The sequence below is a fragment of the Ornithorhynchus anatinus genome, chromosome 17 (assembly GCF_004115215.2).
Source record: "Ornithorhynchus anatinus isolate Pmale09 chromosome 17, mOrnAna1.pri.v4, whole genome shotgun sequence".
NCBI lineage: Eukaryota > Metazoa > Chordata > Mammalia > Monotremata > Ornithorhynchidae > Ornithorhynchus > Ornithorhynchus anatinus.
In genome coordinates, this window is record NC_041744.1 from 26,488,408 (window position 1) to 26,516,134 (window position 27,727).

General features: G+C 39.9%; 2 long non-coding RNA genes across 2 annotated transcripts; both read right to left on the bottom strand.

The window, feature by feature from the left end:
• Positions 1 to 143: 143 nt before the first annotated feature.
• LOC114817930 lies at positions 144 to 18,849 on the bottom strand. The gene is made up of 3 exons (XR_003765767.2): positions 18,765 to 18,849; positions 6,933 to 7,004; positions 144 to 388 (listed from the first exon to the last, which is right to left on the bottom strand). It is a non-coding gene; the product is annotated as an uncharacterized LOC114817930 (long non-coding RNA).
• A 488-nt stretch (positions 18,850 to 19,337) lies between these two features.
• LOC120638951 lies at positions 19,338 to 27,501 on the bottom strand. The gene is made up of 3 exons (XR_005661003.1): positions 27,131 to 27,501; positions 21,849 to 22,026; positions 19,338 to 19,474 (listed from the first exon to the last, which is right to left on the bottom strand). It is a non-coding gene; the product is annotated as an uncharacterized LOC120638951 (long non-coding RNA).
• Positions 27,502 to 27,727: the final 226 nt, after the last annotated feature.

Here is a 27,727-nt window from a genome sequence, read left to right on the forward strand (position 1 = left end):
TAAACTCTGGGCCGGATAATGTGTTGGCAGTGGGTTCCATTGATCTCAGAAACCCATTTTCGTATTCCCGATACCATCCAGCCAAATATCCTAGTATTTCTGTTTGTGTTGATTCAAGAGCAAAGACAAAGCTATTATCCATGAATGCTGTTATTCCTGACAAAGTAGCTAACTGCTTAATTCCATGAGTCTGTTATTATTTGTAAACTGGTTCTTAAATAAGGATACTTACAGATGCCTTTTGCTCCAGATGGTACCATTTAACTGCCTGTGTTACTCATGAATGGTTTTGTGGTTCAGCTTTAAACAAATACTTAACACAGCTATTCTCTTATCAAGAATTTTCCTCTTCTCAAAATTGGAACAAAAACCACAGTGCCACTTGAATCTACAAAACAAGAAATTTCCTCAAGACGAGGTCAAAAATGAATCAAGGGTAGGGAACATCAGAAATTCAGATGTGATATTACAAAACTAGCTTGTATAATCTACCCATACTGAACCAGTGAATAATTTGGCTTCTGAACAACATTCCTTCCTCTCTGAAGAGACAGAGGGCAGACAAACTCATTCAAAATACAAAGCCAAGAAATCAAAGAGTAAAAAAGGCTGTTTACCAAATAAGGTTTTTGAATTTTTTTTTTTCTTGGTGAAAGATTAAGTTAAGCGACTTCCTGTGCCAACGGAACACAAGTTGATTTAGTTTTCTGAATTACCAACTTCATTATTGTGCATTCCAGTTAGTATGAACATCTTGCCCAATAATCCCTTCAAATGCTTAGAAAATATAGTTGGCAGTGAATCCAGTGAACCTGGGAAATATGCTCCCCCTGACTGCTCTCCGGCCCCTCACAAAGGGGGAAAAATTGTTCTCTCCTGATGCCAGTGATGAAGCTTTCAAATGCTGTGTGAGAAGCTAAAATAATTGCTGATTGGAGAGTGGTGTTTACCACAGAGCAATGGTAGAAAATTGACTTTATGAGACTGCCTTCTCCTAGTCGTGCCTTAGCCACGCCTACTCTGGGTCATGGGTACACTCAGGTAAAGGACAAAAGAGTCCCTGCCCCTCCATAGGCTGGTTTGTTCATATAACTGTGGTATTTACTGTTTGCTATGTGATAGGCACTGGTGTAGATACAATATGATCAGATATAACACGAGGCGCAGCGTGGCCAAATGGATAGAGAATGGGTCTGGGTTTCAGAAGTACTTGGGTTCTAACCCCTGCTCCGCTACCTGTCTGCTGTGTGACCTTAGACAAGTCACTTGACTTCTCTGGGCCTCAGATATTTCATCTGTAAAATGGGTATTAAGACTGTGAGTGCTATGGTACATGGCCTGTGTCCATCCTGGTTACCTTGTACCTACCCCAGCATTTAGTACAGTGCCTGGCAAATAGTAAGCACTTAACAAATACCACTAAAACCATACACATTAAAAAACTGGTTTAGGTAGGATGTTCTCAGTCCTTGTGACAAAAGTTTGATTAAGCATAAAATGAAGAACATCTATTTTCTGTAGGACCCATAAGATATTTGGAGTTTAAAACAGACTTAGGATCAATTTTTTTTTCTAAAAACAAAAACTAGGAGAGAATTAATGAAGTTATGAATTTTGCTTGTCTAGGAAGCTTTAAGAAAATGTTATGCTCACAGGGCTGCAGTGAAACCCAAGTAAGATGATCATAATCCTTTTCTTTTTGTTTTCTATCTTTTTCTGTTCATTCACTCAAATTTACTGAATACCTACTATATACACAGCAGTGTACTAGGCCCTTATTAGAGTGCAACTAAATTAAAGGCATGCCTCCTGCCCTTGATGAACTTACACTCTAATGGGGTAGACAGATATAAATTGCATGTATACAGTAGGGGCTGAAGGAAAAAAAATATAAGTGAAAATGGTATCAGCAAGAGCATGAGAAAAATAAACAAATAAGAATACCAATTTAATAATAAATGCAGGATGTAAATTGATAGATTCATTCATTCATTCAATAGTATTTATTGAGCGCTTACTATGTGCAGAGCACTGTACTAAGCGCTTGGGATGAACAAGTCGGCAACAGATAGAGACAGTCCCTGCCGTTTGTCGGGCTTACAGTCTAATCGGGGGAGATGGACAGACAAGAACAATGGCAATAAATAGAGTCAAGGGGAAGAACATCTCGTAAAAACAATGGCAACTAAGTAGAATCAAGGCGATGTACAATTCATTAACAAAATAAATAGGGTAATGGAAATATATACAGTTGAGCGGACGAGTACAGTGCTGTGGGGATGGGAAGGGAGAGGTGGAGGAGCAGAGGGAAAAGGGGAAAAAGAGGGTTTAGCTGCGTAGAGGTAAAGGTGGGGTGGCAGAGGGAGTAGAGGGAGAAGAGGAGCTCAGTCTGGGAAGGCCTCTCGGAGGAGGTGAGTTTTAAGTAGGGTTTTGAAGAGGGGAAGAGAATCAGTTTGGCGGAGGTGAGGAGGGAGGGCGTTCCAGGACCGCGGGAGGACGTGGCCCAGGGGTCGATGGTGGGATAGGTGAGACCGAGGGACGGTGAGGAGGTGGGCGGCAGAGGAGCGGAGCGTGCGGGGTGGGCGGTAGAAAGAGAGAAGGGAGGAGAGCTAGGAAGGGGCAAGGTGATGTAGAGCCTTGAAGCCTAGAGTGAGGAGTTTTTGTTTGGAGCGGAGGTTGATAGGCAACCACTGGAGTTGTTTAAGAAGGGTAGTGACATGCCCAGATCGTTTCTGCAGGAAGATGAGCCGGGCAGCGGAGTGAAGAATAGACTGGAGCGGGGCGAGAGAGGAGGAAGGGAGGTCAGAGAGAAGGCTGACACAGTAGTCTAGCCGGGATATAACGAGAGCCTGTAGCAGTAAGGTAGCCATTTGGGTGGAGAGGAAAGGGCGGATCTTGGATACATAGATACACAGTGATTGTTGGATACATAGATACACAGTGGTTGTTGTGGTGGCATGACTGGGGCAGTGGAAATTGTTGGAGAATTTCTCCCAGACAAGGTGGGTTTTCAAAAGGTATTTGCAGATGGTCTGGGAGATTTGATGGGGAAGAGTAAGAGCAAGGGCAAAAGCAGGATGTTAGAATACCAACACAAATATGTTTGCCTTCCCGTTCCCTCTCATATTCCATGAGAAAGGGAGAAGGAAGAAAATGAGGTGAAAGTACTCCACTGGCCCGACATCGAGGCTACAAGTTCCAGAATGCTGTGGTGTATAAATAAATGAATACATGATAATAATAATGATTACAATAATATTAGGAAAGATTACATTATTTTTGTGGACTTTCTTAAGCACTTACTATGATTATATAGTGGAAAAGCTTCCAACCGAACATGGAAGGCCAAGCTGAGTAAGAGCAACTCTCTGATCAGTGCAAGGCAAGCTGACCCATTCAGTGGGTTCAGTCCCAATTCTGAGTTATTTTATCTTTTTCTAAAATTGTCCAGAACAGCCAACAAATATTCTGGGCTCTTTACTACTCTAAGACATAAGGGTAATTATTTAAATATAATTCATTGTAAGACAGTGGAACACATAAAATGACTCCAAATGTTCCTTGCTGTGTTGAATCTACAGATAATTCCAACTGAGTTCTGAGTCACAGGCAGCCCAAATTTCAGTGTGATATTGCAGTACATGGAAGAGGCAGACTAGCAGATAAATGGATCGAAACCATAATAACGACAACAGAAGAACTGTTAGCAAGGTTATAAATTATGGCAGAAGATAGGTCGTTCTGGAGAAAATATATCCATACAGTCACCATGAATAGGAAACAACTTGACGGCATTTGATGATGATAATAATAATAGCAGCATATAATTGGAAAAGTGTAAATGGATGAATGAGTTATTTGTTGATCCTGAAAGTGATCTGCTTATGATCTGAGGTATGGGTTTCATTACCCATATCATTATCACATCTTGAATAAAGGTGGTTGTTAATGCTGGTGATTAATTAAACCAGCTTTTCAATAAGAGATTTGTTCTACGAGTCTAGAAGCCCACATCTTGGTCTCAGGTCTTAAATTTGATAAAAGAGGGACATAAAAAGCTTGGTTTACCATATATATATTGATTATGAGCTTGAATGGATTTAACACTAACCCAATAATAGGATATGTCCAAATGAGTACTTGAAGTGGAGATATATCAAACATGCAAGGAGTGTGCCGACTGGCCTTATTGGATTAGAATGACTATCATTCATGGTTTCTGAAATGCTTTCTATTTCCTATCTGATTTTTTTTTTTTACAAAAGCATTAGTGTTGAAATTGGTTTTGAATCTCAAACAATTCTTCCTTTGCAATTTTATTTTTCAAATGTATTTCTGGGAAACTCTTACCTATCTGCTCTATTCAACCACAAGCTTCCTTACTAAATTATAATGTTATTTGAACATCTCTAAGATAGTTAACATAATATTGTAGTTTGAGGCTAAGTGCTTGTGACTTTTTTCACACCCTACCTTTGTCAGTGTATAGCTTCTACATCTTTAGCCATAAATAGGTTCAAATAGATGAAGTTATTTCAAACTATTTTTCCACTCAGAACAAGGTTCTTGTCATCCTAATAATAGGATATACGTTAGAGATGTAAATTCAGTAATGCAGTAATAGAATATGATATAGTCTAAGATTGACTGGGCTGCCACTTGAGTTTTTGAGGAGTCCTTATATATCTTTAGTAAAAACAAGCAAAACTTCATTTTACTGGGGCTGGGTGAGAGAAAAAGATAACACTCTAGTCTTGCTAGTCAATTTGCTAGTCTGGCGACTGCTTTCTAGTTGGCATGGCTTGGTTGAGGTCACTGTGACTGTAATTTTTTTTCATGCATTTCTCATTGGGCTACACCTCTTTCCTTCTACTTGCTTGTTGTACCCACTGGCCCAGGTGGTAACTCATATGACTGCCAGAGATGAGCAAGTGCAAATGGCACTGGGCACTAGCAAGAGAGCCAATACTTCAGTTTAGGAGTATTGTTTTTGAAATCTCTTGTCCAGACTGGACTGCCAATTGCAGTGAGGGAGCGTCTTCATTTGTTTTATACAAGTTAGGAAACGGAGAGGCAAAGCCAGTCTCTAGTCTTCTAGTGCAATTTCATGCATTATGCTTATAAGAAACAGGAACACTGAAAAAGATAAATCCTCTAACTCTCATCCAAACAAAATGAGGACAAGTTGAGACTGTTAGAGAGGAACATGGCCTATGTACAGGTAATAGCCTACACACCCAGGGGCTTATCACAAATCAGGAACTCTGGTGTTTCATGAGATCTAGGGATATTAACAATAATGATGCTCGTGGTATTCACCTACTTACTATGTGCAAAACACCATGCTAAGCATTAGGGTAGATACACTTAGATAGATCAAAGAGAGTTCCTGTCCCACATGGGATTCCCAGTTTAGTCCCATGTTGGAGGGAGAACAGAAGAGGAAACTGAAGCAGAGAGAAGTCAAGTAACTTGCTAAAGCAGGCAAATGGCAGAGCTGGGATTAGGACCCAGGTGTCCTAATTCCCATTCCTGGGCTCTCTGCATTATGCCATGCTGATGTTATTATACAAAGCTCCATTTCCTATCCAGAGAACACAGGTCCTGACTCCAACTTTACACAATGAATAAGACATCCCATCTCTATCACCATGCATAGGAAGCTATATACGCTCTGTCCTCAGGATGCCCTCCTTGCACACCACACCTCCTTCTCCCTCCAACCCACTGTTACCATCACCACAGCAGGTGAACAGCACCCCTTTGGTATTAACATGCCTGTCGGGCACAGGTAGCCAGTGAATGATATTGCTATTTGAATGTGTGTAGGAGAATTTACGTGATTCTGTGCTGGCTCAGAGGATCTCTACTTAGGCTAGGGAAAGCTTACTTAAAGTTGCTGTGGGGGGCCCAGATCAGGCTTGTTGATTCCTGAATTCAGGGACACTATGGAAGAGTTAGCAAACTTCCCAAATCCTCCATGACTCAAATCTGATCACCAACAATGTCCCCAGAAATCCCAGGGCGTTGGGCAGGCCCTGAGAATCCAGGAAACCAGAACAAATCAAAATGAAGCTGAGGACTTCTATCTGAACTAAGAGTGCTAAGCACTCTGGCTGCCCATACTTTAGCATAGCCAGAGTCAGGAATTTTCCTGCCCACCCTTGCAATCAACCCATTTAGCAAGCACATTATTCATTTATTCAATCTTATTTATTGAGCACTTGCTGTGTGCAAAGCACTATACTAAGCACTAGGGAGAGTCCAATATAACAACAAAAAGACACATTCCTGCCTCAAACTCTGGGTGTACCTTTCAGGAGAATCTTCTCTTTTAGAGAAGCAACATGGTCTAGTGGATAGAGCCTAGTCTGGGAGTCAGAAGGACCTGGGTTTGAATCCTGGCTCCGCCACTTATCTGCTATATGACCTTGGTCAAGTCACTTCACTTCTCTGGGTCTCAGTTCCCTTATCTGTAAAATGGGGATTAATAATGTGAGCCCTATATGGGACATGGACTGTGCCCAACCCAATTATCTTGTATCTACCCCAGTGCTTAGAACAGTGTCTGGCTTATGTAAAGCGCTTAATGAATACCACAATTATAATAATTATTATTTTTATTCAGTTCTTTTAAGAAATTCTTAGCTGGAACTTTACCAGGGAGATGGGGCTACATATGGGTTAGGTAAAGTTCAATGAGATGTTTATTTTCTTAATATATATGTATCCTTACATATATATGTATGTAAAATTCCACTATGTGCACTCCCCCCATGATTTTCCATCCTTTTATCTGCCCTTTTCAATTCAACTGATTCTTAGGGTTCATGGCACTGCTATTTGCTTTCTCTCAGGGAAAACAGGACTTCTAGAAAATGTATTTTTTGGTCCACAACAACTATTGTAAGGAATAGTTCAGAAAACCTCACCTTACAGGCAAAGGGATCCTTTATAACTGCATTCAAAGAGAAATTGGATTTTCTTCAGTTGGCTGGGGATTGCTGTAAAGAGATTTTCCAAAAAAATCACTTTTTTATTCTTTGAAAGCACAGAGTCCTTTCTTAGATGTGGTGACTCTCCTTCTTCCAGAGTCAGAAAGTCCCATTAGAGAGGGAGATCTTCTCCCCCTTTTTGCAGTCAGAGTAACTGTCCCCAAAGTATGACCCACTTCTTTGGATTTGCAAAGAAGCTGTCAGGCAGTGGAAGGCTTTGTCCTATTCCTCACTCCTAGCCCTAATCCACTTAACACATCACAGCCAAAGTGCATCTCCTTGCCCTCTAATCTGCTTGTGGCTGCTACAGATATGAGGAAATAGCTACTCAGAATTAGGAGTTTTAAGTCTTCTCCATTAATTTTAAACAAAGTCATTATGTTTGCAAATCAAAAGAATTATTGTCAACTGTGGTCTACCATTCTTCATTATAGACCTACAATTTCTAATTTCATCCACTCCCTCAAAGTGGTGTTCAAGTCTTGCTAATTAAAAAAAACAAAACTCCACTATTCACATTTGGCTTTAATTTATAACTTCATAAAGAGCCTCCCAGTCCTAAATAATAATTTACATGAGAGATTGTGATAAAGTGTTTCTAAAGCATGGACCATACATGATTTTGAATTTGAAGAAGGGATTGCTTCCTCTGATCCAATCAGAAAACTCTTTTTGGCCTTGAAGTGTATTCGATATAGATTTTAACAGCTCTAAATGAGTTGTTGCAGTAACATTCCAATAAACAAACTGTCATCTGACTAATTGGTCCTGGACAGCTGTTTCAGATGGTAATCCTGCTCAGAAATAAAAGAGGACCTTTGACACACTAGTGTTTTTGCTTGGTTACACACACATTGTTCTATTCATCTTTCTTTCCTGGGAAACAATCTGCTCTGCCATTAAAGAGAAGGGAAAACCCAATTCCTCTGTTTCATTTGTCTTCATTCCCCCTTTGGTCCATCCTTCAGGGATCAGTGGAGAAAAAGATGTCTCCCCATCCACTACTTTATCTCATGCATTTTTACTCTGCTCATAAATTCTCTTAACAAAGTTCCTGTTGGGATAGATAACAAGAGACCATTAAGTTCTGCCCTTAAAGTGTCCAAAACAACATCCCATGGGAGACCCTTCTGAGAAAACCTGGGTTTCCACACTGATGGAGGAATGACAAATCCTTGTACCAAAGATTACCCAAGAACAATTGTAGACAAGAGAATTCGGCTCATTTATAACCAATCCACTTTTTTTCCAGTGGTAATGATGGATGCCCTATTAATAATAATAGTAATAATAATGATATTTGTTAAATGCTTAACTATGTGCCAGCACTGCACTAACCACTGGGGTGGATAAAAGCATATCAGGTTGGACACGGTCCTTGTCCCACATTGGGCTCACAGTCTCAATCCCCATTTTACAGATGAGGTAACTGAGGCTCAGAGAAGTGAAGTGACTTTCCCAAGGTCACACAGCAGACAAGTGGAGGAGACGGGATTAGAACCCATGACTTTCTGACTCCCAGGTCCATGCTCTATCCACTACGTCGTGCTGTTTCTTTAGTATGATAGATCCTCAAATAATTATGCACTGATTAGTTTTCATTCACAGCAAACCTGAATTCCATTCTGATACTCGCAGGTTCCTAGAACTCAACATCCTCAAATGGTCATCTATTTTTCTCTAAGTCAAGTGCAACTTCTTAGATTGGCTTCAAAGATCTTTATCAGCAGCTCCTTTTAAAATATCTGCTCTCATCACTCACAACTTACCATATGATACCCTTCACTCACCACAAGAGTACCCTCCCCCAGAGGTAGGGAAGGAAGGATGAGGAGACAGGCTGTGATTGGATGCAGGGTTAAGAATTGCTTAACCCTTGGGAGGTGGTTAGACCCATCAGTTTCATGTGGAGATGGAGGTCCTGGGGGTGAAAGCCATATCGGGGTACTGATATGTGGGGGTTGGCCTGACATAAGGCATCCCCTGAGCTGCTGGTGAGTCCCACCCACAAAGTATATGCCTCAAATACTCATTCCAAGGGCAGCAACATCAGTCCTGCCCTACACATAATAATAATAATAATAATGTTGGTATTTGTTAAGCGCTTACTATGTGCCGAGCACTGTTCTAAGCGCTGGGGTAGACACAGGGGAATCAGGTTGTCCCACGTGGGGCTCACAGTCTTAATCCCCATTTTACAGATGAGGGAACTGAGGCACCGAGAAGTTAAGTGACTTGCCCAAAGTCACACAGCTGGCAAGTGGCAGAGCTGGGGTTTGAACCCATGACCTCTGACTCCAAAGCCCGTGCTCTTTCCAGTGAGCCACGCTGCTTCTCGTGTACACAGAGTACACAGAACTCTGCTGCCACTTCTTACTGCTTGTCTTGAGTCTTCCAGCTGATCACTCCCCACGGCCCATGCCTCCCTGATCCTAGAGGAAGAGGCTGGTCCAAGATAACACTCCAGGCCTCAAACCCAGCTCACAAGTGGTCTAACCCAATCATCAAATTAAGCCCCAATCCACCAGGCTACAGGAAGCAATGAAGCTTAGAGGAAAGAGCACAGGCCTTGAGTGTCAGAGCAGCATGGCATAATGGATAGAGCATGGACCTGGGAGTAAGAAGGTCATGGGTTCTAATCTCAGCTCTGCCACTTGTCTGCTGTCTGGCCTTGGGCAAGTCACTTCACTTCTCTGTGCCTCAATTCCCTCATCTGTAAAATGGGGATTAAGACTGTAAACCCGATGTGGGACAGGGACTGCCTCCACCCACTCTGCTGGCACCCAGCCCAGTGTTAAATACAGTGCCTGGCAAGTGATGAGTGCTTAACAAATACCGCAATTATATTTACTGTTAGGATTTGGGTTCTAATCCCAGCGCTGCCATTTGACTGCTGTGTGAAATTGGGCAAATTCGTTAGCTTCTCTGTGCATCAGTTTCCTCAACTGCAAAATGAGGATTAAAAACCTGCTCTCTCTCCCCTTTCGACTGAGCACCTCTATGAGACAGAAACTGTGTCTGATCTGATTATCATTATCTACCTTAGCACTTGGCACATAGTAAGCACTTAATACCATGATTTTTATTTTTATAATTATGATGATTAGAATCCAGAGTTATTGAGGTGGGAATTCTGACTCGATGTTTCTTGGCTAGGATGGTGATTAGAGTCCTACTATTTATGGCAAAGAGTGAACTGTGTGTCCTACTTTTATTACCCAGAGAGAGATAACTTGTGTACTTCCCAGAGTGGAGACAGGCTGGCAGCCTATGTCCATCCTAAACTTATATATTTGCACCCCACCTCAGTACTTATGTATATCTCTCCAATTATTTATTCATCTATTGTATGCTGAAATATTCCTGCTTCTACCAACCATATCCATTTTGTTCCTTCTGCTCCTACTATTTGTAAATCATTTGCATCTACCTTCCCCATTAGAGTATAAGTTGCCTGAAACAGGGACGGTGATTTTTGTTTTATTGTTTCAAGCAATCAATCAGTAGAATTTATTAAGTGTTCCTACTGCGTAGATCATTGCTATAAGCACTTGGGAGAATATAAGAGAGTTGGGAGACATGATCTTTGCTCTCTGTTGGACTCTCCTAAGCACTTAGTAAACTGCTTTGCCAGTAAACACTCAGATAATCAATGGGCGAGAGATGCAGAATGTCTACCCACTTGGTTGGCAGTTCTCCACTCAGTGGACTAGTGAGGTTACTTGTAGGCACTCTTATGGCCAACAATCCATATCTGCATGGTCTGAGAAGAGCAGCTCTCAAATGATAAAATGAACTGTAGAAGTAATAGTGCCAATTGTCCTGGGGGATGGTTTCCAAAAGAACCTGGGAGAATGATGCCATTAAGAAAAATGTGGATTTGAGATATATATATATATATATATATATATGTATATATATATATATTTAATAAGCAAAGGTTATGGCACAGCATGAAGCAGTGTGGCTTAGTGGAAATAGCACGGGCTTAGGAGTTAGGGGTCATGGGTTCTAATCCTGGCTTTGCCAATTATCAGCTGTGTGACTTTGGGCAAGTCACTTAACTTCTCTGTACCTCAGTTACCTCATCTGTAAAATGGGTATGAAGACTGTGAGCCTCACGTGGGACAACCTGATTACCTTGTATCTACCCCAGTGCTTAGAACAGTGCTTGGCACATAGTAAGCACTTAACAAATACTATCATTATCCAGTGCTGAGAATGGTGCTAGGCACATAGTCAGTGCTTAACAAATACCATAGTCATCATACTCATTACCCATGGCTAAGTTCAAGTCAATGTATCCTAGAATATAAAGAGCTGCCCTTTACTTTGAAAGATGACTCTATTGAGAATAATATCCCATCCTGGATGTCTCTGAGCAATGGATCTAGTATATCTGCACTATAAAAATGATATTTGAAACCTAGCAGTGGAATTTACTGAATAACCTTTGAGTGCAATTCACTCTACATAATACCTGGGAACGTCCAACAAGAGCAAGACACTTCCTGTCCACAAGGAGCTTATACTCTGTTTCACATATGCATTCAGTGATGGAAGAAAATAATTAGAATGAGGACAGAAAGTGAAAAAGAAAATTTGTTTTTAAATGCAAAGAGAATGGTACCCTACATTAAAACTTTTCTTGTGGACAGTGTTTATGAATTAGTACAGAGAAGCAGCATGACTTAATAGATGGAGCTTGAGCCTGGGAGTCAGAAGGACCCAGGTTCTAATCCCAGCTCCCCCACTTGTCTGCTGTGTGACCTTGGATTAGTCACTTAACTTCTCTGAGCCTCAGTTACCTCATCTGTAAAATGGGAATTAATGTTGTAAACTCCATGTGGGACAGGGACTGTGTTCAACCTGATTAGCTTGAATCTACCCCAGCTCTAAGTACAATGCCTGGCATGCAGTAAGAGCTTAACAGATACCTTTAAAAAATACAGCAGTCATAGTTCTTTCCCTGGTGACTGCAGGCAGTATAAATGATTCCACGATTCCAATGAGGAAAGAAAAAAAAATCAATATAACTTCTAAAATATTGTTAGGAATAAATTTAAATAAATTCAGAATCTCAGAGACTGAACCAGTGGATGGTAAACACAGTTTTAAGCAAAATGACAAAAAGATAGCCATTTACAGCTTCACAAAGGGATATGGGGTATACTTGAAGTGGACCCATTTGCCACTACTCTGATGTGGGAAATTATTTGAGGACTGATGAGAAAAAAACATTACAACTTAAAACCTACTGTCCAGAAGCAATTTTAAAGAAAAAGATTAGTTACAGGAGAGGTACAGAATACTAAAGTGATTCAGGTACTAGGTTTCCACAGTTTAAAATGTGACTGAAAATAGTGAAGTTCTCTCTTAGGAGCATGAAAAATGCTCAGAAGAGGGAGATACAGAAGGGGCACTCCGCCAGGTTCTCCAACTGTCTGTATTCCTTCCTGGAAGAAAGTTGAACATTTTGGGATTAGCATTACTTCATTCAGGCCACAAGGGTGCCCTTTAGTGCCTTAAAACAACAATTTCCTCAGTGGTACTCAAGTGGCTAGAATTAAATCAGGCGTAACTTTCTCCCAGGGAACAAAGTAAGTACTGAACTGAGTTGATCTACCTACTAAGCAAAAATAGTGTTTTCTGACTTTGCACACCAAAAAAAAAACACCCAATGCAGAGGTAGGAGAAGCAGTGTGGCTTAATGGGAAGAGCATGGGCTTGGGAGTCAGAGGATGTGGGTTCTAGTCCTGACACCACCACTTGTCTGCTGTGTGACCCTGGGCAAACCATTTAACTTCTCTGTGCCTCAGTTACCTTATCTGTAAAATGAGGATTATGACTGTAAACCCCATGTGGGACAACCTGATTACCTTGTATCTACCCCAGTGCTTAGAACAGTGCTTGGCACATGGAAAGCGCTTAACACATACCATCGTCGTTATCAGCATATATACCTGGCTTTAGCACCACTTAATGTATTGGTGTTGATTCAGGCCTCCTGTTGCAGGAGACGATTTATTGGTGAAAAAATAAATCCAGTTTATTTTTCATTAGGCATTCCAAATGTGAGTAGGGCTCTCACCGTTCAAGGACAATAAGATTCATTTTAATTGATGGTATTTATTAAGAATTTACTCCAGGTCAAGCAATATGCTGATGCTGGGGTAGATGAAAGATAATCAGATCAGAAACAGTCCCTTGTCTGAAACTGGGCTCAGAACCAAAGAGAGAAGGAGGGCATGTACCTCCTACCTCTCCTCCCTTCTCTCTTTCCACTGTCCACCCCACACGCTCCGCTCCTCTGCCGCCCACCTCCTCACCTCCCCTGTTCTTACCTATCCTGCCATTGACCCCTGGGCCACGCCCTGAGTTAGAAGACCTGGGTTCTAATCTCAGCTCTGCCACCTTGTCGGCTGTGTGACCTTGAGCAAGTCACTTTGCTTCTCTGTGCCTCAGTTACCCCATCTGTAAAATGGGTATTAAATACTACTCCATCCTACTTAGACTGTGAGCCTTATGTGGGATAGGGACTGTGTCCAAATTGATTAACACGACTGTGCTTAGAACAGAGTTGGTCACATAGTAGGCACCTTGGTGTAATGATAATAATAATAACAGATAATTGGGGCAAGAAGAAGAGAAATAAAACAGGAGATATTGCAGAAACAAGGATGGTGCTGGGAGAAAGTTTCCAGGAGTGCTGGGGAAAAGAAAAACAAGTGACCCATCAGTAAGAAGGCAGCAACACTTTTCTCCGCTGAAGATATTCTCATCCTGCCAGGTCAAAGGAGGAGAGGGAGGATCAGTGAGGATTGATGTAGAATGAGCTCCAATCAGTCTTTCAATTCCACTGAGTGACCAGAGAAATTGACATGGGTTCAACCCATCTGGAAGTCCCCAAGACGAGAGGAGAAATGGGTTAATAAACAAACTTAATTTGCATTGGTAGTTGGAAATAAGGAAAATGCAAACTGAGGGTGACTCAAAGTGAGGTTGTGGAATATTTCAAGTACCTAAAATAGGGCTTTGGCCCCTGTGGGCACTTCATTAATACTTGTTGATTAACGGTTGTTACTGACTCTCTCCCTGGAGAAGTTTTAAAAATAGGATACCCATCTGTCTTAGATATTTAGCTGCAATCCTACCTAGAGGCAAGGGAGTGAATGAGATGCTCTCTGAAGGTTCCCGTCGTATGATTTCATAATTTTCTCCAAGTGTTTAATTTCTTGTAAATTGTTTTCTATTTTGGGAGCATATGAAGACAGGCTTTTTAACCTCCAAAAGAACTTCCTTGCTATGATGGCCTATATTTTCATACATATAAAGTAAAAAGTTTAGGCTTTCCATTGGAATTCATAAACAGTATTATTTTTGCCGTTGGATATCTTATACTTCATCCATCTGCTCTCAGGAATGAACTGCTAGCTTACAAATTTAGCATATAGAAATGAAATAAATTTGAATGAGTTTTAAAATATATGTCCCCAAATGTACCTACTGATCATTAACTGATAAAGGGTCTCATTCTTCTGTCCAAGTATCAAAGGGGACTAAACGATGACCTAGAGACCTGTGAAAAGGAGAAAAATTCATATTTCTCCCATATACAGTCTAATCACCTGTGCTGCTGCTGTTTCCCGTCTCAAAATGCTTCTCTACATGTCTATCAACTCTGTTATTCTATACTCTCCTGAGCACTTAGATGCTCTTCAAACAGTAAACTCTCAATAAATATGATTGATTGATTGATTCTTTAAGTTAGTCTAGGGGGATTACAAAGAAGAAGCCACAGAGGGCTAAAGCCATGAGCTTCTCCACAGTTTCTTTTTTTTTGGTGGGGGTGCGAGGAACAGGACAAGTAGCAGGAACCAGCTCACCACTCCCCTTGAATCGTCCTTAACCAGAGATGATTTGAGATGAGTTAATTTTGTGTCTTTAGTTCCATCTCTACTCTATCTTCATGTTTGCCTCTTGCTGGTCTTAGCTTTAACATGTCTCATCTCTGTTCTGGCCTCAGCATCAATATGTCTTCCCTCTGGCCTTGCCTTGTCTGTGTGTCAGTTATTGACTTGCCGTGGTCCCATTTCTGACTACCCTCACTTGCTTCTGAGTATAGCTTCTGTCTGGTTCTGTCTGGGTCTTGTCACACCTTGGCAGGAAGTACAGCCCCAGATTCTACTTCTGGCTAAGACATCTGCTTATCTTACCTCTTCTGTTAGATGGGGTAAAAATAACTATCCTATATCCTCCTTATTGTTCCAGACAGGCACAGCATCTGATCTGAGTATGTTATTTCAACCCCAGCACTCGGCGCAGTGCTTGATACATAGGAAGCACTTAAATGCTGTTATAATTTATTATTATTGTCTTGTATTTTTTTCTCTGCATTGGTCTTCGTCTCTGTCTCTTCTGTGTGGTTTGTCTATTATTTCTGTGGAAATCCCATGACTTGTGTTGATCTGTAATTTATTATAGTATCTATCTCCCCTGCTAGCTCACAAGTGCCTCAAAGGCAGGGATTATGTCAACTCATTCTATTCTATTCTCCCAAGTACTTAGTGCAGTGTTTGGCACAGAGTAAAAACTCAATAAATATTATTGATTGCTTTATTTTGTATTTTTTCAACTCTTAATTTCTCTTAAAATTTTGGTGAGAAGCAGTGAGGCCTTCTGGAAAAATCTACAGACCTGGGAATCAGAGGATCAATCAATCAAATGGCATTTATTTAGCACTTATTGTGTGCAGAGCACTGTACTGTGCAGAGTGCTTTGGAGAGTATAATACAAATGAGTTGGCAGACAATAATAATGATTATGGTATTTGTTAAGCACTTACTATGCGCCAGGCACTGTACTAAGCACTGGGGGTGGATACAATCAAATTGGGTTGGACACAGTCCCTGTCTTGCATAGGGCTCAGTCTTAATTCCTATTTTACCGATGAGGTAACAGAGGCTCAGACAAGTGAAATGACTTGCTCAAGGACACACAGCAGACAAGTTGTGGAGCCAGGATTAGAACCCATGACCTTCTGACTCTCAGGCCCGTGCTCTATCCACTAGGCCATCCTGCTTCCCACTAGACCATGCTGAGTTCCTTGCCCACAAGGATCGTACAGTCCTAGAGGAGCTGGGTTCTAAGAGAAGCAGCATGACCTAGTGGAAAGATAATGGCCCAGGAGTCAGAGGAACTACGTTGTAATCCCAGCTCTGTCAGATACCTGTTGTGTGACCTTGGGCAAGTCACTAACTTCTCTGTGCCTCAGCTCCCTCATCTGTAAAACAGGGACTACATCCTACTCTCTCTTACCTAGACAGTGAGCCCCATGTGGGATTGGGACTATGTCCAACCTGATTATTTTGTAAGTACTCCAGAGATTAGTATGGTGTTTGACAAATAGTAAGTACTTAACAGGTACCATAGTCAATACTATAAGTACTACCTATTCGCCATGTGAAGTTGGGTAAGCCACGTAACTTTTTCTCTATGCTTTATTTTCCTCATCTGTAAAATGGGGATAAAATTCCTGTTGTCATTCTCCTCTAGACTGTGAGGGGAATAAGGACAGGGACAACATCTAACCTGATGAACTTTTATTTTACCCTAGCGCTTAGTACAGTGTTTGGCTCATTGGACTCTTCCTGTGTGCAGAGCACTTTATTAAGTGCTTAGAATAATACAACATAATTAGCAGATACGTTCCCTGCCCATAACAACTTTATGGTCTAGAGGGGGAGACAGACATTAATATGAAAAGTAAGCACTTAACCAATGTCACAATTGTTATCATTACCACCTCTCTCCCCTGCTTCCTAGAATTCCTACCCCATGGAAACCCCTCCTTTTAGCTTGTTCCCACCCAAGAAAAAAAGTTGGCACCTAAGAGGGAAAGAATTGAAAATTAGCCTGTATGGCCCAATTGTCTCATGCCTTTGTCTACATGTCTCCCAGGCATGCTTACTGTTTGCCAAGGCATGAAAAATTGAGGCATCCTGGGAATGTGAAGCTACCACCTGTTAGCACCATGTCATTCTACTGTGTTGCTATGGGATATTTTCACAAGTAATTTTTTGTTTAGACAAAATATAAGTGCTCCACTGGGATTGCACTTGCCTCCAGGTACCTGTTAGAAAGCTACTGGTTTAAACTAATAGGAATTTAATAATAATAATATTTTCTAAACACTTTCTTTGTGTCAAGGACTATGGTACATACAACAATATGATCAGGTCAGACACAATCCCTGTTCCTCAAGGTTTTCGCAGTGTAAGGGAGAGAGAACAGATACTGAATCACTATTTAACTGATGAGGGAAGTGGGACACAGAGAAAGCCTTGACGATAAACTCACTGTAGGCGGGGAATGTGTCTACAAACTTTGTTAAATCATTATATTGTACTTTTCCAAATGCTTAGTATAGTGCTCTACACACAGTAAGTGCTCAATAAATACAAATGACTGATTGATTGATTACACAGCAGGCAAGTGGTGGAGCTGGGATTAGAACCCAGGTCTCCCGACTTCCAAGCCCATGCTCTTTTGACTAGGCCATGCTGCTTCTTATTTTAGTAACTATTCTCTCCCCAAAGATAAGGAAGAAAAAGTATGGAATGGAAGCTGAACCTGATTATATTTCTAAAATGAGTCATTTTGTTTCCATTTTAACCTGTGTGACTTAGGTCATTGACCTAGCAAAAGGGAACAATTCTGATGACTGTATTTCCCAGTGCATATTTTAACACACAAACCACTTCACTGTATCATATCATAAATACCCTACTCATGGAAATATAGAAATTGAGCCCTAGTCTTTCTGCACATAAACCTATTAAAATATCACAAGAAACATAATCAGCTCTTGTAGAAACTAGTAAAGACAATTTCACTGCTGAGTACAATATCTGTGACCTGGAAAGCAATTTAAAGATTTTTTTTGAGTCTCAACAGTTCTTTTAATAAGTGCAGGTAAATTGGAAAGCAGGCTTGCAAAATGGTTCTTCCTTTTACTTTTACATCCTATCTTCACTGCATGAAAAAAATTAAAATGATATTTGCAATAACACAACATGAGCCAATCTATGAAATTTAATGTCCCAAAGCAGGTTCAGCATGCCTGAACAAGAACACAATGAGCAAAAAGTTACTATAATTATAAAACCTATGACCAGTGAGTTATTTATATAGCCTATGCTGCTACATCTTTTTGTCAAGCTTTAGATATGCATCCTAAGAATATAATGTGCTAGAAAATAAGTGTTAACCAGTGACTAAAAATTAAAATGAATTATGTGGCAGTCATATATTTACATTGGGGTCAATTCTGCTTTAGAAATTGCCCAGTATTGTTAAAACAAGCAATTTTTTTTAAAATGATCGAGATCTATTTCCAGAACCAAAGGTCTGGATAATATGCACAATTATAAATGGACAAATTACAAAAATCAGAGCAAGGAAAGGTATTCACCTTGAAGTAAATCAGTTCAAGCAGGCAACTTGAAAATAATGACAATGGACAAACAGGGCCCAGGCAAAGTCAAATATATATCAGATTCAGTGAAAATTTGCAGGTTTCTAAATCACCAATTTGCCAAAATAACATATTCAAAAATTCATTTAAAGGAGCACTAAAATACAGTCTGATTCTTTTAGATGCCAATGTAGCGTTTCACCTTATGAGTCCTCAATAGAAGCTACTAACATAAAGCCAAATTAATCTGGACTTCACTTTTTTCAGAGGTCATTATTTCCATACTTTCTTACCTCCTTGCACATATTTCCCACTGGATTTCAAAGGGAGTTCTCAACCAATGAGGCAGGAAGTGGCTAGCAGTGGTGAGACCAGGGACACCTCTGTTAATAAAGAAACTTAATTAGGTTCAAACCTGAAAAGTCTCTTTGAAATGGAAAAAAAAAGCAATATAAAAGCTAAGTTCTACTAAAATCTTTCGGTAAAACACACAAAATGTTGTTGGAGCAAAGCCTCATAGAGATTAAGGGAAAATTTCATACTGTTCCCCTCGAGGCAAACATTTTTTTTTTTTGTAGGGTTTTGTATTGTATCGATGTGTCATTCTAACAGTCTGGAAAGCAGCCATCACTTCCTCATATTGATTCTTGGAAGGTTCAGAGGAGGCTGGAGAAGAAAGGTTGAAGAAGCACTCTTCTTGAAAGCTAAATACAACCATCTGCAAACAGGCTTCTACGAGGCCTAATTTCCTTTCCCATCAAAAGGAAATTAATCCAAACACTACATTCCCCACTGAAAACTGGAGTCGACTATGTTAATGCTCGCTGAGCAAGAGGATCCTTGTTGGGGTGCTTACTTACTGAAATGTATGGGGCCCCATTCTACAGGCCTTTTAAAAGGAGCTGTTCCAATTACCAATAGATTCCACATGCCTCTTCTCCCTTATTTCCAATGGATTCCAATATGGCCGTAGAGTCTATTTCACATTTTCCAAGAGAATAACCTAGAAGATGAATCAGGTCCCAAAGCAATAGTGTTGATTAAGAACCGGATGCACCTGCCACTTTGCTTTGCAATTAATCCCAAATTCAAAGAGTTTTTGTTCCTCCCATTACTCATCAAAGACAGAATACAAAATGTAACACTCTGAGAATAATTAGATTAGTGAAAAATTATACAAACCTCAGTTTTGAGAGAAAATTAAACCAGCATTAGTCTGCATTTTAAAATGGGTGTCTGGAATAACTATTTGAAGTATTATTCAATATGACATTTTAATAATTATAATTTTTTGAAATCACAGCATATCTATAGCAACCATTTTGGAGTTCTTCTGAAATCTCATTTAGAAACATACAAATTCAAATTAGGCAAACGGAATTCTTTTTATTAGCGAGGTGAAATGGAGCTTACAAGGGCCACACAGCTGTTTCATAAATGATCTGCTTGAAGAAAGCAGGATCCTCCTAATTCCCAGAATTCAATACAACCCATAAAGAAGTAGCACCAATATGTTAGATGTCTAAATTGACTCTATGAACCGGAAGCATTGGTTTCAGGCTTCAAAAAATTACATATGTTGTAATATACTTCCACATGATTCTGAAGTGGGCGAAGTCCTCATATTTTCTGCCGAGTTTCTACTTTACCAAGCATAAAGGTGTAGTATCTTCATAGAGCATTTGGTCTCTCCACTTGCAAAGCCCTCCAGAAAATACTCTTCCTCCAGGAAGCTTTCCAGGCTGAATTTATATTCACCCCAGGTTTACTACCCAATTGCCACTTCAGCACTTGCACCATCTGAGCACTCGCAGTCTTCCATAGCACTCATGAAACAAGTCTTATTCTGTTACTTAAGCATTAATTTATGCTCCTATCCCCTTTCCTTCTTTTTCCTACATGTAAATTATTTTACTGTCTCCTCTGCAAGATTGTAGTCAATTAGTGGTATTTTTGAGCACTTACTTTATGAGGAGCACTAGACTAAGCTTGTGAGCTTGTGAGAGAGTACAATACAACAGAGATAATAGACATGTTCCCTCCCACAAGGAACTTACAGATTGAAGGAGGTGGGAGATGGAACACCACCCAGATATTAAAATAAATACATTGTAGATATGTACATAAATTTTGTATCTATGTACATAATATTGTAAGCTCCTAGAAGGCAAGTCTACCAAGTCTTCTTTATCCTCCCAGGTACTTAGTATATTGCCCTGCATACAGTAGGAGCTCTATTTATACTAGTGATAGATTCATATGAAGAATCAGGGGCAGAGTTGTCAAGCGGAAAGAGCACAGGACTTTGAATCAGAAGACCTGGATTCTAATCCTGATTCCCTGACTTGCCTACCATGTGACTTTGGGAAAGTCACCTAATTTACCTGTGCCTCAGTTTCCTCATTTATGTTTTGAATATCTGTTCTCCCTCCTCCTTTAGACTGTGAGCCCCATGAGAGACAGGGACTGTGCCTGATCTGATTATTTGGGTCTCCCCTAAAGCTTAGCACAGTGCTTGGCGAATAGTAAGTTCTTAAATAGCACAATCATCATTATTATTCATTAATTCATTGCTGTAAATGAAGAATAAAGATTAGTGTGTAATGTCAAGAGGATTGCTGGTGGACCAAGATGGAAAGATGCATGGGATAACACACATAAAGTGTTGTGGGCTGTGGTTAAAATTATATAGAAGGTAAATCAAGTGATTAACTGAAATACAGCTTCCTTATTCTTCAAGGCGAAGATAATATGCAGAGATGGCACCCCAGACTCAAAACTAAGAAATCACAATGTCATAGGAGATCCAGTTTTTCTATCTGAACGTTCACCTCAAAACCTGTAGCTTTAATTAAGTTCAGTGCTCTACTGAAACAATATAGTTTAAAACATGAATCAGAGTTTCTAAGTGAGAGTACAAACTTAGATTCAGTGGACGGTAATAGGTAGAGCAGTTTGTAGTGTTTGTATTTTTTTATGTACTTACCATTTATATCATGTATTTGTTAATCTGTCCACAGATTAGTATATCTGTTCACCAATAGATGGAAATGAAGTCTAGGACAGGATGATTTGGGAGGATTTAGCTCCAACTCAAAAGAGCGGGAGATTTTCCCTCTTGAGATTTGATTTATGTCACTGGGTTAGCTACCTAAGGCTTTTAAATAAATCAGGCTAACTTATCTACAGGTAGGGGACTTCCTAAGAACAGGTATTGACGTTGACATCCCTACAGACACAAGTTTTGAGATTTTTGTCCACAACTTGCAGAGTTCAGTTTCCCATTTTGAGTTATAAATGTATCCTTGATATCATCCTCCAGTTATTCTGTCTCCCTGGGAAGAAAACTAGAGTGCTGTGAAAAGGTTCTGAATTACCATGGAAGAAATCACAGGCCCTCAGATTTCACATGCTTCTCCATTACAGAGTATATCATTTTTAGAAATCCAGCAAGTTTTCTCATTTCTCTGCATTGGTCCATGTTGTTCAGCCAGGTGGTCAATTTCCGATTTGTTGGAATCACACTTAAAATAGTTCTCTTAGCAACTGCCAATCCTGGAGTGAGAATCAAGAATGCATACTGGCCAAGTATTTCATATCTATATGTCATCTTAACTACAACTACCTCAAGCAGAAATTTTAGGTGTCCCTACTAAAATGATCATTATTTACATAGAAACAATAGAATTAGTATTACTACTATCTACTACAGTCAAACTGAGGCTTGTACATAAAGGGTTGTGTCTATCATTCTATGGTTCCTGGCAAAATCAAAAGCAAAGCAACATGGTGTAGTGGACAAAGCATAGGCCTGGGAGTTAGAAAGCCATGGGTTCTAATTCCAGCTCCGTTACATGTCTGCCTTTTGGTTTCGAGCAAGTCACTTCACTTCCCTGTGCCTCAGTTACCTTATCTGTAAAATTGGGGTTAAGACTGTTAACTCCACGTGGGAGATATACTGTGCCCAACCTCATTTCTTGTATCCACTCAGTGCTTGGTATTGTGCCTGGTGCTTAGTAAGCACTCAACAAATACCATAATAATAATAATAATAATAAAGTGAGTCTAATTGTGTCTGCTACTGAGCAACCTGTCTATTCAGGTTCCTGCCATCATAGACTCAAACCTATATTATTTGAGGGTGAAAAATTACGTTTATGTTTTGGAAGAGAACCATCAAAAGTGGCAACTGTGGAAAGTCCTCATGCCTCGAACATACTTCTTGATCCATTTATTAATACAAAATCAGTTCTCTCCCCTGGATAGCTTCTAAATCGCTAATGGCAATGTAAAAGATATGCTATTTGGATTAAACTTTTCCAGGCAGTTCATATTATAAGTTAAGTATTATTATTATCCAAAACCCCATTTGGATTAATGCAATTTGTTGGAGGGCACATATTTTTTTTTCCTTCAGTAAGCCTTGGGAAGTGAAGATATTTGAACATCTTTGGCAAGACATCCCCACTATTTTAAAGTTATTTACAGTGGGTGAGGATTACCTAATGGCTGAAGACAGTATTCAGGAAGATAAATGATTACAATGAGCCAATGCTTAAACATTAATGGATTGGATTAGTAACAAAGATTATAGCTGTCAAATTATCTTCATGTTGCAAAGAATGAAACAGATTTTTGAACCCTACCTGGTTAAATTTATTGCTTTTCAAAGAATGGTTTCTGACCAGTACTAATAGTTTAGTGACAGTTCTATGGTTTCTTCAAATTGTTTTTCTCCAATTTACAAATGAACAAAAGTATCTTGACACTGAAATTAGTCCGTTTATTTGTTCCTGAAAGCATCTTGCCTAAACGTGATCTAAATTCCCATTGAAGTTAAATGGAATTGCATAACAGATGGTCTAGTGGAAAGAGCATGAGCGTGGGAATCAGAAGACCTGGGTTCTGGTTCTGTCAGCTGTGTGACCTTGGGCATGTCACTTAACTTCTCTGGGCCTCAGTTCCTTCATCTGCAAAATGGGGATTTCTCCCCCACTACTTTGTGAGCACCAAGTGGGACCTGATTGTCTTATATCTACCTCAGCACTTAGTACAGTGCTTGGTTCATAGAAATCACTTAAATACTACAACTATGCTTCTCTTGCTTCTCTTTCTCCTTCTCCTTCTTCTTCTTCTCGTAAAGTTTATACAATCATGTTTGAAAATGGTGCAAGAAACACTGCTTCTGGTCCTCCAGGAAACTATTTTATGCTCAGCAGACTGTGCATAATATTCTAAATATTCTGAATCAGTCTTTTAGAAACTGCTTCACTAGGATAACTGCTTTAGAAGCATACGTATAAGACATGAACATAATTATGTAAACGAAGCATCTTATAAAATGAGCAGTGCACCTGAAGAAAAATTAAATTCTATATTAATCTGCACCTGGAAAATCCTATGTGCTACCAAAGATGTTCATCAGTGATATAAGCTGTAGGCTGTTAGGAATTCTGTCAGAGAACTCAGCATACCTTTCAACAGTGGAAGGATATGCTAAAACGTGGAAAATTGAATTGAAAGTCCAGCACGTGTTTTGGAAAAAGGGTGGAATGCAGCGCCAGAGTGCCCTGAGTGTCAGGCCAAACTGAACGGCTATAGAAGTTGCTATAGCAGTGAATTTCATACACTGGAGTCCTTCAGATTCAGCCCAGGTGGCACTGATAGTGGAATTTTATCTATGTGCATCTGTGATTCAATTGGCCAACAAATGACCAACACACCCTTCCTCACTGTACTCATGAAAGATTGTTCATTTCTATACTATTGCAACTGCTATTTACAGTACCTGACTCCGATTTTGATTTGGCCTCTGCTATCATGCTTTTCCCAAAGCTCCTGTTCTGAAAGTCATTCCATTTCCTGATTCCATTTCACTAGTATGCTGTGCTATACTAGTTGGCTTGAAATTGTTCTCTCCCCCAGACCTTGGCTTTACGAAGGACTGTGCTTCATTGAATCTTAAAAAAAAAATCTGTTCATTTTCAGTACCCATATATCAGCTTTGTGAGTATACTATTGTCCATTTTCCTCACATGAACTTGATTCTTCATGGCCTAGAAATCTGGGTATTCCCACCTTCCCCTCCCCTCACAGCATTTATCTACAAACCTTTCAACTTTGTTACTTCCTCTAGCTGTAATTTATTTTAATATTTGTTTCCCCATCTTAAATGTAAGCTCCTTGACAACAGGGATCATGTCTACTAACTCTACTGTACTCTCCTAAGTGTTTTGTACAATGTCCTTCACAGAGTAAATGCTCAATAAGCTCAATAAGCTTGGCAGTAATGTTTGACAAGCTCTACCCAGACAAGATGTGATGGGATGATCAGTGTTTTGATACTGATGGATTTACTGAGTTGCAAAGTGACACATGATACCTATAGTAAATTCTGGTTTCATGAATGTAGAAAGGGTCAGAAATACTTCAGAGACCTTCATTTTGATCAAGCTCCTGATGCCCAAGTCCATAAAGTATGGCAACCTTCCTGGAACACTTATTCATGCAAAAATGTGCCAAATGCTTCAGAAAGGATTGTGTGATCTAACATTGTAGTAGTCATCCAAGTGCTTAGTATAGTGTTCTGCCCACAGAAGGTGCTCAATAAATTCTACTCAATTGATGGCATTTATTAAGCACTTACTGAGTGCAGAGTACTGTACTAAGCTCTTGGGAAAGTAAAATACGACAGAGTTGGTAGATGTGATCCCTGACCACAAGAAAGAGTGAAACAGCAAGGTCTCATGGTTACACTATAGGCCTAGGAGTCAGAAGACCTGGTTTCCAATCTCTGCTTGTCCACTTGTCTGCTGTGTGATCTTGGACAAGTCATTTTATTTCTCTGTGCCTCAGCTACCTCATCTGTAAAATGGGGATTGAGACAGTGAGGCCCACGTGAGAAGAGGACTCTGTCCAACCGGATTAGCTTATATCTTCCCCAGGGCTTTTTTACATGGTATTTGTCACATGCTTACTATGTGTCAGGCACTATATTAAGCGCTGGGGTAGATACAATCTAATCAGATTGGACACAATCCATGTCCCAGTTGGGCTCACAGTCGTAATCCCCACTTCACAGATGAGGTACCTGAGGCACAGAGAAGTTAAGTGACTTTCCCAAGGCCACACAGCAGAGAAGTGGAGGATCTGGGATTAGAACACAGGTCCTTCTGACTATCAGGCCCATGCTCTATCCACTAGGCCATGGCCCTTAGTACAGTACCTGGCACATAGTAAGAGCTTAACCACTACCATTAAAAAGGAATTTACTGTCTAAAGAGAGAGAAAGACATTAAAGTTGATTAAGGATAGGAGAAGTAGTAGGGTAGAAGAATACTGTGGTATATCAAAGTGCATAAGGGGTACACAGCCAGGTTCACAATCAGTGAAGAGGGGAAGGTGGATGATAGGAATAAAGAGAAGAAGCATGGCTTAGTGGCAAGAACACAGGTTTGGGAATCAGAGGATGTGGGTTCTAATCCCAGCCTGGCCACCTGTCTGCCGTGTGACCTTAGGCAAGTCACTTAACTTCTCTGTGCCTCAGTTACTCCATCTGTAAAATGGGAATTAAGGCTGTGAGCCCTACGTGGGACAACCTGATTACCTTGTGTCTAGAACAGTGTTTAGAACAGAGGTTGGCACACAGTAAGCACTTAACAAATACTATTATTATTATGATGATTTAATCAAGGAATAAAGGGTCTAGTCTGATGGACTGACAAACTGCAATTTGCAACCACCAGCACTGAGTTTCCAGGAAGGAAAAATAGAGATCTGGAATTTGCCTGTCACAGATGAATTGCAAAAATTTACTTCTATATGCTTCAATTTTTCAAGTCCAAATTGAGAACCTTATTCTGAACCTCTCAGGGATCTTGTGAAATTTAATTTGATGAGCTTTACAAAGTATCTTTGCACTGTTAGAGCTGTGTACTCCATAAATGAAAGGCTTTTTAACTCTTTCTAGTATTGAATTCAACTTTGATTGAATTTTGCTATTTTAAATGCATACAGTAAACTAAAGCTCATTCATACAATTAAAAGAATATTGGCTGATCATGTTCTTTTTTTTAAGCACTCCTACCCCCTCCTGCAAATTTATTGATTCATAGGATTTTTGCACTCTGAAGTCAATAACTGGACCTTATTTGGATAAAGAAGATAGTAAGGATAGAGTGTCCTTTAGATTTCACTCCTGATTATTCTGGACTCACTTGTTGCTCTGATTCAACCAGATGACTTCATGCTCTATTATGGTAATAAAATGCTTTGTACTCTGCCTGTCCCTCATTTAATGTGGATGCATTCATGATCACTGCCATAATAATGAAACAAATCTGTCTCCATAAAACAGTTCACTGAGATATCACATATTGCATTTTTAAAGTTGTAATAATTTAGGCCTTTTTAAAAATTTAGCTTTAAACTCCACCAAACTAGATAAATGCTTGCCACAACACAGTTACTTCCTGATATATATCCACAATAAAGCCTGCTATGATTTTAACAACATTTGCCCACTTAATTATTTCCTTATAAATTAGTATCTTCTCTCCTTCACTTTTCTGAAAAATGATTCTCCTCTTGAAGCCCCAAGCAATAATGATTCCCACTGACCCAAGTTGAAATTGAGAGAAGACAAAATTCTGGGTTTTACCTGTGAATAATTTCACCAATTAATATTCATTAGCCTCTGGAAAATTCTGAAGATGTTTCAAACATTAGCTTGGAAATTCTTCATTTGCCTGCAGATTCCTCAAGGACAAAGACACGGTGTCTTCTGTTTTTGTTAGATGGCCTCTTCCAAGGATCTTGGATTATTCAATGTTATTTCTTGACTGCCTACTGTGTGCAGGGCACCGTACTAAGTAGTAGGTTCTAAGGGAGAATAAAGTAGAGTTGGCACAACCAATAGTACAGTGCTCTACAGAGAGTAGGGGTGGAGTGGTGTCTATAAATTCAGATGATGATGATGAAAATATTCACGATCAGGAGACATTTCTCTTTTAATTTAGATCAGATTGTCTCCAACTACTAAATCAGGTAAACTCCCATAATGTGAGGCCAGTCGGTGGAACTTCTGAGGGCAAGACTTCCTGGTCATCATCATCAATATCATCATCATCAGTGACATCACAATAGCATTAGGTTGGATTGGGCCAGAGTTTTACAGCTCCCCACAGCCTTCTAGAAAGTTCAGGATGTTCAACCTGATCCCTCCAAGTCAGGTCACCCAACTAGGATTAAATGACCC